The 9311-nt window shown below is 42.1% G+C and overlaps 1 long non-coding RNA gene across 1 annotated transcript; it reads right to left on the bottom strand.

Moving 5' to 3' along the window:
* Positions 820-7822, bottom strand: LOC106505058. Its single transcript, XR_002347128.1, has 2 exons — positions 6668-7822; positions 820-1073 (listed from the first exon to the last, which is right to left on the bottom strand). It is a non-coding gene; the product is annotated as an uncharacterized LOC106505058 (long non-coding RNA).

The raw sequence follows: 9311 nt of genomic DNA, 5'->3' as shown, positions 1-9311 counted from the left end.
TTCTGGCTTCCTCACATATTAGCTTTATGATGCTGAGCAAAGCTGCAGCTCCTCTACCGCCACTTTATGTATTAAAAAATAAATGAAAGCAAATACTGCCCAAAGCTTAAGGCTTTTGCTGTGGTTAAAGGAGACGTATATTGAAAAACTTACATTCTATGAGCTAAACAATATTAAACAAATATTGGGTTTTATACTGTTTCCTTTTTTATCTGAATTATAGGAAATTGGCGGGGCTATAGCAGACCCTATCAATGAAAAAGATATATTGGAGCCATACTCTGGAGGGAGGGGATGGTGGGGCCAGCGTGCCAGGGTGAGGAAGCTTTGTCCAAGAGGCCCTCAAGTCTTGCTCTGGGTCACCCTGTTTGGTTTGTTTTGTTGAAAGTAATTATAATAGTATTAATGTCCATTATTTCAAGAATAGCAAATATTAACTCCAAGAAAAAGTAAAACCATTCATCTGGAATTTTCAGTGAGAATAAGTATGGAATGTGGTCAAGAATTTGTCACTGAAAAATATTTGAGGAGTTCCCATTGTGGCTCAGTGGGTGAAGAACCCAACTGGTATCCACAGGGATGGGAGTTCAATCCCTGGCCTTGTTCAGTGGGTTAAGGATTCGGTGTTGCCGCAAGCTCAGGTGTAAGTCGCAGATGCAGCTCAGATCTGGTGTTGCTGTGGCTGTGATGTAGGCTGGCAGCTGCAGCTCTCATTCCCGTGGCTTGGGAACTTCCATATATTGCAGGTGCAGCCCTGAAAAGACAAAAGAAGGGAAAAAAAGAAAAAAGAAAAAAAAAAGGAAAGGTATTTAAGCAAGTTTACCTTCTCAACGAGAACACTTCGGAGGAGAACACGGCAGACCTAAGAACACGCGGCTGCATTCTACGTGGCCCCACCTGGCAGTCCGATTAGGGATAAGATAGTCTGTGAAGGTCCTTCCAGCCTGAAAACTTGAAGCTCTTCTATCCGTAACTCTGCCCGACTCTGGAATTCTCTTTCTGCCTCTCAGTTTACCTAATATTGTCCTCGGAAGCAGAAGCACGGAGAAATGTGATTCCTCCTTAGGCCCGAACTGGAGAGAGTAGAAAGAAACAGCTATCACTTTAAAGTATCTAAAATATGCATGTGCAATTCATTTTCTATTAAGCAGAGATTCCAAAGAGATTTAGCTTAACTAAGTCTGACTGTAAAAATTTAATCAAATCATTTTAATTAATTCATATAATTATCTAGGTGTGCTTTGATAGCATGGAGCTAGAACCTAAATACCTTTAATACCCAGGATTAACTATTTTAAATTAGTTTATTACAAAACTTTCAAGCATACACAAAAGTGGAGCAGATAGGGTAATGAATACTGATACACTCTGAATCTGTTATTTGGTCATTGTCAAGATTTGACCATACTGGCTAGATCTCTCATTTTTTTCCCATCCTTTCTCATGATACAGCTTTCCATTCATTTATATCTACTTTCGTATCTTTTAGACATCTGTAAAAGCTTTCTAAATATAATTATGGACATTTTTTAGGCTTATGCCTGTATATTTTTCCCTTTTGTTATTATAAATGGAGTTGTCTCTTCCATTAAAATTTCTAATTAGTTTTATTGGTTGTATATGACATGATTGTTGATTTCTATCAGCCATTTTATAATCCTGCTATTTTTCTAAATCCTATTATTGCCTAAAATAATGTTTTTCATTGGCTCTCTCGAGTTTTCCAAATATGTGATATTTTCACTCTTATTACTTCTAGAAAGTCCACAATTCTGCTTTGTATTTTCCCTTTGACCCAACAATCTTTAAGAGATATTTTTGATAACTTGTTCATTATTTCTGGTTTAATTGCATTATTCGGTCAAAAAAAGCCTAGCTTATTACTTCTATTTTCTAAAGTCGGCTGAAGTTTTCCTCTGTGTTTTAATATATCGTAAATATTTGTTAACGATTCAAATGCAATTAAAGAGACAGCATATCTTTTATTATTGGAATACAGAGTTAAATATACAGTCGTATGGGGAGTTCCCGTCGTGGCGCAGTGGTTAACGAATCCGACTAGGAACCATGAGGTTGCGGGTTCGGTCCCTGCCCTTGCTCAGTGGGTTAAGGATCCGCATTGCCATGAGCTGTGGTGTAGGTTGCAGACGCGGCTCGGATCCTGTGTTGCTGTGGCTCTGGCGTAAGCTGGCGGCCACAGCTCCGATTCGACCCCTAGCCTGGGAACCTCCATGTGCCGCGGGAGCGGCCCAAGAAATAGCAAAAAGACAAAAAAAAAAAAAAAAAAAAAAAAATATATATATATATATATATATATATAATATATACAGTCGTATGGAATACATTGTTGAATTTGGGGGCATTATATATTAATAAACTTTAATCCCCTGTCTTGAAAGAGATGTAATAAAAACTCTCAAATTAGTAACTTGACTAAGAGGGCCTGTCCACTCCTTCTGTCTTCTATTTTTCTATTTATAAAAGTTGCAGTTTTACTTTCTGCGTATCTGTTAGTCATTATTATATCTTTACTGTAAATTGTACTCTTTAAATTTATAAAGTGGGCTTTATCCCTTTCAGTGTTTGTTGGCCTAAAAGTTTGTTTTCTGAAATACGGGTCATGCCTTTCGCTTTCTTTTTATTTCCAACTGACTGGTGTATCTTCATTTACAGCTTCATTCTGAACTTTTCTGATTCACCTTTTTTTCTCAGTGTATCTCATATAACAGCATGAATTTTGATTTGCTAAGATCAGAAAGGTTTTTTTTCTTTTAACAGTTGAATAAATCCCATTTACATTTACTGATATAATCAATGTTTTTCCTTAGTTCAGTCACATGGTTTAGAGGCTGGCTCTTTGTTGAATCATGTGAAATTGCTGATAATGTGTTGTTTATGACCCACAAAATGCCAGTTTTATGTTTCCATCAAATATGTTCCTATACTTGACTTTTTATGTCCATAAACATATACAATACAGGTACAAAGTCCTTTGTGGTTTGCCTTTGTTTCGTTGTTTCAACATTTAGAAAAGTTCTTATTTATGTTTCAGAGGTTCCCATTATTTGCTATTCTTATTCCTTATTCCTCATACAATAGTCTCATTTCTTCTCCCCTCTCTCCCCCCATCATCCAATTTAAGTCACTAGTATTAACTTAACCATAATTTGTAAGCAGTAGGGGAACGCATGTATCAGCTACTTGAACTGTCAGCCTGAATCCATAGCCTCTCATTCCTACCTGATAAGCACCAGGCAACGGGCAAAGCTATTGTTTTCAGTTTCTCTACTCTTCTCCTCCTATTTCAGTTTGATTATTTGACATGGTCCAGGCATGCTAATAATATACTCATTCTTTTTTTTTTTTTTTTTTTTTTTTTTTTGTCTTTTTAGGGCTACATCCACAGCATATGGAAATTCCCAGACCAGGGGCCACAACGGAGCTACAGCTGCCAGCCTACACTACAGCCACAGCAACGCCAGATCCGAGCCGCGTCTGCGACCTACACCACAGCTCAAGACAATGCCGGATCCTCGACCCACTGAGCGAGGCCAGGGATCGAACCCACGTCCTCATGGATTCTAGTCGGACTCGTTTCCGCTGTGCCACAAAGGGAACTTCCAATAGTACTCTAATTCTTAAGCTTACCTCCAGCCTTTAGTTTTTATTTTCCACTTAAGTGTATTTCTCGCTTACCATTGAGAACTTACAGCAAATCTAGAACCATTTACTGATTGTCTGAAACTCATTCCATAGTAAATTTCTGAGGCAGAGCCCATGAGAGTAACCACCCCACGACACTTGCACGCTCATAACTCTGGACGTATCATCTTAGCATGTACAATCTTTGGATCCCACTTTCTTTCCTTGTGTCTCTAAAATACTTCCACTCTTTTCTAACAGAAAAACATTGCTCGTGACAAGTCTGATTCCAATCTGATTTTCTTTCCCTTAAAATGACTTAAACTTTCTCTTTGTATCCCAAAGTGTTTTTCTCTTCTCTTTAAAGTCCAGTCTTTTTACTAGGGTGCCCTTGGTTTTGATGGTAGCGTTGGCATACTCTTGGTGGTACACGTTCATTTTTCCAGTTAAAATAAATAAATAGGAGTTCTCTTGTGGCCCAGTGGGTTAAGGATCCGGTAGTGTCGCTGCAGCAGCTGGGGCCGCTGCTCTGGCCAGGGCTCAATCCCTGGCCAGGGAAGTTCCATATGCTGTGGACATGAGGGAAAAAAAAAAAAAGTATAACTTAATTAGGCTTCTTTTATTTTAGGGAACTTTTCCTGATTTATAGTTTCAAGTCTAGTTTTCCTTTATTGGGGACTTCTTTGTTAGGTCCTCTTTTGTTCATTTATCTTTTTCTTTCCTTGACTTCTCTCATTATTATCTTTGCCTGTCTTTTATTTTCTCCCCAAACCCTTTTATTTCTTTTTAAAATTTCTCTTTGATTTTCCTTCATATTGTCTTTTCCATCTCTTAATTTTCTGCTTGTATATTCCAGTGTCTTTTCTCCCGTGCATTCCTTTTTATTAGTTTTTATTTCTGAATTTTTTTCCTTATAACTCCTAAGTCCTGTGAGTTCTTAGACTCGTTATTTGACTATTTCTTCTATTTTTTATTTATCCTGTTCTTTTCGTGTCTATTGTTTCCTTAATTTATTCTCTCTCTCTCTCTCTTTTTTTTTTTTTAATTTAAGGCCACAGTGTGGCACATGGCAAGGGGTCAGATGGGAGCTGCAGCTGCCCCTCTACGCCACAGCCACAGAAAACGCAGGATCTGAGCTACATCTGCAACCTATACTGCAGCACATGGCAACACTGAATTCTCTAACCCACTGAGCGAGGCCAGGGATCGAACCCACTCCTCATGGATACTAGTCAGGCTCTTAACCCCCTGAGTCACAATGGAAACTCCCTGTTTTCTCTCATTTTGATCCTACATGTTACAGTCTTCATCTGCTTTGTGTCCATATGTCTCTGGTGTTATTCCTGGACTATCAGACAATTCTGTTCCATTACCTTTTTTTCTTATAATAATTTTGTGTTAGATTAGACTATACACCTTTCTGTGTGTCACATATGTATATGCAATAGCTTTTCCTAGACAACTGGGGAGACATTCCTAGGGCAGCTGGGGACCAAGAAATGAACTAGGGTAGCCTCTCAGCTTTGTTGCCAGGTCGCTTCATCCCTGTTATTGTCAGAACACAAAACCCCCTCTGGCTTTCGGATGAAACCGAAGCAAAAAGATTTTCTGCTTCGAGCCCTGTGTTTCCAAGAAGTCTCTCTTGCCAGGGTAGTGGTCTCCCTTTTAGATGAATGATTTCGTTATGTTACTTCCTGGGATCTAATTCCTTTGAACCACCATCCTGTGCCACCAACATGTTGCGTGTGTGTGTGTGTGTGTGTGTGTGTATGTGTTATTTTATTTTTTTAATTTAACTTTTATTCTATGTTGGAATATAATTGATCTGTAATGTTGTGTTAGTTACAGCAAAGTGGTTCATTTATATATATATATGCATAAATACACATACATACATATACCCACTTATTTTCATTCATTTTCCAGCATCTTTTCCTGGATAAGTTATTACAGAATACTGAGTTGAGCTCTCAGCGCTGTATAGTAAGTCCTTGTTGATTACCTGTTTTATGTGCATAATTAGATCCTAATTCATCCTCCTCCCACGTCCCGCTGACCCTTGTGCCTCAATTGTCCAATGTTACTGGCCTTCTCAATTCACCTGCTTCAGCAGTCTTCTCCTCAGAGGGAGGCCCTTTATGTCTGGAAAGGGGTATTGCCTGGATATTTTGGAGTTCCCCAAAGGTTTGCTTGACGAGAGCGGTATGGATCCCTTTGCTGTGCAATCTGCAGGGTTTCGCTGCACCAGTAACTCCCAGCCATAAAAACTTCTAATTTCACAGCTATTCTTAGGCTTGTATACACAGATATTGCTCCAGGCAAGGCCTGCTCATTTCTGTTTTTTGTTTTGTTTGTTTGTTTGTTTTGTCTTTTTGCCATTTCTTGAGCCGCTCCTGCGGCATATGGAGGTTCCCAGGCTAGGGGTCCAATCGGAGTTGTAGCTGCCGGCCTACGCCAGAGCCACAGCAACGCGGGATCTGAGCTGCATCTTCGACCTACGCCATAGCTCATGGCAATGCTGGATCCTTAACCCATGGAGCGAGGCCAGGGATCGAACCTGCAACCTCATGGTTCCTAGTCGGATTCTCTAACCACTGAGCCACGACGGGAACTCCAAGGCCAGGTCATTTCAAGAGTGAGTATTTGTAGGTGATCTGGGCTTCCATAGTTTGGAAACGACTCTTGTTAAGGGTTTGCACTTGAGCCCCCCATTCCCTGTCCCTGACTCCTCCATCTCCTGTTCCAGTGTTCCTGCTCTGCTCAGCTACCACCACCACACCACGGCCGGTTGCATTTAGGCATGGTTTGCACATCTACCAAAACTCTGTGGTGTAGGGGCATTGCTTATCCCTCGATAGTTTAAAATGTACCATTCACACCTATTTCCTCACCCTATCTGGATTGTCTATTTGGTTTTCAAGCGGAGTTTGGAAAGGATCAGAAATTGGACGGCCCTTGCGATCTCTCTAGGACCAGAACTCAGGATCAGTTATTCTTGGATAGAATGTGGAAGAATGAAACTTACAAATCCTCGGTAAAACTGTATCCCTGCAGAATGTGAGGTCCCTCCAAAGATCCCAGACTTCAACAGCCTCATCTAATAGAAAGGTCCCTTGAGGTCCAGAGAGTGAAAATGACTTCCTCCAACAAGAAACAAGGGGAGAAGGTCACGAGTTGAGGGTGAAATACAGCTTCGCAGACTCTTGACGTTAGACAGGAGCTAGGGGTCATACCGTGCATTGTCCTCCCAAGGCAGAAACCCCCAGAAGGGAGGCAGCCCGCATCCCCTTGAACACCCTAAAGAACCAAGGTCCTCACTCACCTCCTTTCCATGTGGCGAACCCAGACTTTTCTCTTTTTTCTACTTTGAAAAGTATAAGCGGAGACAGACAAGGATGAATTGATTCAAGATGCTTTTTCCCCCTTATTTCCTCTCAGTTTAGAAACTGCCTGGGAAGCACCTCTGGGCAGATTCACCCTCTGCGTTGGAAACAGTCTTCTAGTTCGTCTCGTCTAACGTCATGCCTTCGTCTCTGCTTCCACCTGCCTGGCAGCTCATTCTATCACCAACGGTTCGGGAGTTCTTCCTAACGTGAAATGATGCACATGAGACTATGTGTGGATTATACATTATATACATTTAAGACATGGTTAGAATCTCTTCTATGGAAAGAAATTTCCTTCCCTGTAACTCCCAAACTTTGTTCTTGGTTCTGTCCTCTGAAGCTATGCACAATATGCTGCTTCATTCATACTTTATAATCCTTGAAATATTGGAAGACAGCTGTCGGAGTCCTTCCTCATGGCTAAGTCTTGTTCAGGATTTACAAACATAGCTAGCACATATTTCTCTCGTGGCATTTTCTCCAGTCCTCCCAACTGCCAGAAATAAACAGAGGGAGACTAAACTCTCCGTCTGGGTGTCAAGCTCTCAGCAGCACAGCCTAAGATTACATACGTCATTTCGTGTCTCTTCTTATGCCTGATTCAGGTTCCGCTTGCTGTCAATTATTAGCACCTAATCTTTCCTCACAGACTTCTAGGAAAGCAGTGTAGGCAGGGGATGCTTTTGGTTTTAGATGCAGGACAACAGCTTGGTAAACACGCACACAGTTCTTTCAGAATTCCAGGGGTTTATTAAACCTGGGGACCTTGACTCTTCTGTTTGTTTGTTTGTCTTTTTAGGGCCACACCCACAGCCTATGGAAGTTCCCAGGCCAGAGGTCAAATCAGAGCTGCAGCTGCCAGCCTACACCACAGCCGCAGCCAACCAGGTCCAAGCTGCATCTGCAATCCACGCTGCGTCTTGCAGCAACACCAGATTCTTAACCTACCTACTGAGGCCAGGGAGGGAACTCGCATCTTCACATAGACTATGTGAGGTCAGGTCATACAGTCAGGAGAGTTCAGGTCCTTCACCCGCTGAGCCAAAATGGGAACTCCCTTTGACTGTTTTAGAACCTCAGGGTTTCTGTCTAATATGGCCCATATTTTCCCTAGGATTTTATTCTTCCTGAGCTGTGTTTCTTCTTTTCAATTTTAAGGTCAAATTCCTAAATAAAGAAGTCAAAAGAAAAATAGAGGTTGAGGCATTTCCACTGTGGCTTAGCAGGTTAAGAACCCAACTGGTATCCCTGAGGATGCAGGTTTGATCCCCGACCTTGCTTAGTGGGTTAAGGATCGGGCCTTGCTGCAAGGCTGCAGGGTAGGTCACAGATGTGGCCGGGATATGGTGTTGCTGTGACTGTGGCCTAGGCCCAGGCCTACAGCTCTGATTTGACCCTGAGCCAGGGAACTTCCATATGTTGCAGGTGTGGCTCTAAAAAAAAAGAGAGAGAGAAAGAAAGAAAAGAAGGAAGGAAGGAAGAAAAAGAAAGAAAGAAAGAAAGAAAGAAAGAAAGAAAGAAAGAAAGAAAGAAAGAAAGAGAAAAAGAAAGAGAGAAGGAAGGAAGGAACGAGGGAGGGAGGGAAGGAGGGATGGAGGAAGGGAAGGAGGGATGGAGGAAGGAAGGAGGAAAACGAGAGGTTAAACAATCCTCTTTCTTAGTAAATTACTTTCTACCCCTCCCAGGACAACCCAGCTGACCCCTTTTTACCACCTTCTGTGGCTGTGTCCCATCTAAGCAGGGGTGCAGCCTGCCCTTGTCCTTCTTCTGCTTTGAGGGGAAGGACAGAGAGAAATCTGCATCAACCTTATTCAAGGGGCCGACACCTGCCATCAGCAGAGCGGGACCTGCATCCCGTCCCACTTAGCATCCAGGAGAGCACCGTGACGGCCCCCTGGCCCCTGCACTGCCCTCCTATGAAAGAGGGGTGTGCGGGGATGACCTTAAATCCCTTCAGCCTTAGAACATTCCTCATCATAGAGCTGACTTCTCCATCACTCCCCTCGTTACCACGTAGACCTCATCTGTTGAGCCTGTACAGTAAGGACAAGCCTTACCGTTGTGAAGTGTATATGTCCCGGGGCCGAGAGGTCAAAAAGGTTCAACCTCAATGTGAGTTTTCAAACACTGACTTATCACTTATATCAAGAACTAACACAGAGGTCCTTCCATGGCTCAGCAGTTAATGAACCCGACTAGGATCCCTGAGGATTCGGGTTCAATCCCTGGCCTTGCTCAGTGTGTTAAGGATCTGGCGTTGCCGTGAGCTGTGGTGTAGGTTGC

The sequence above is a fragment of the Sus scrofa genome, chromosome 9, assembly GCF_000003025.6.
Source record: "Sus scrofa isolate TJ Tabasco breed Duroc chromosome 9, Sscrofa11.1, whole genome shotgun sequence".
NCBI classification, from domain to species: domain Eukaryota; kingdom Metazoa; phylum Chordata; class Mammalia; order Artiodactyla; family Suidae; genus Sus; species Sus scrofa.
The sequence above is the reverse complement of the archived record's forward strand: the minus strand, read 5'-3'. Positions and strand labels throughout refer to the sequence as shown.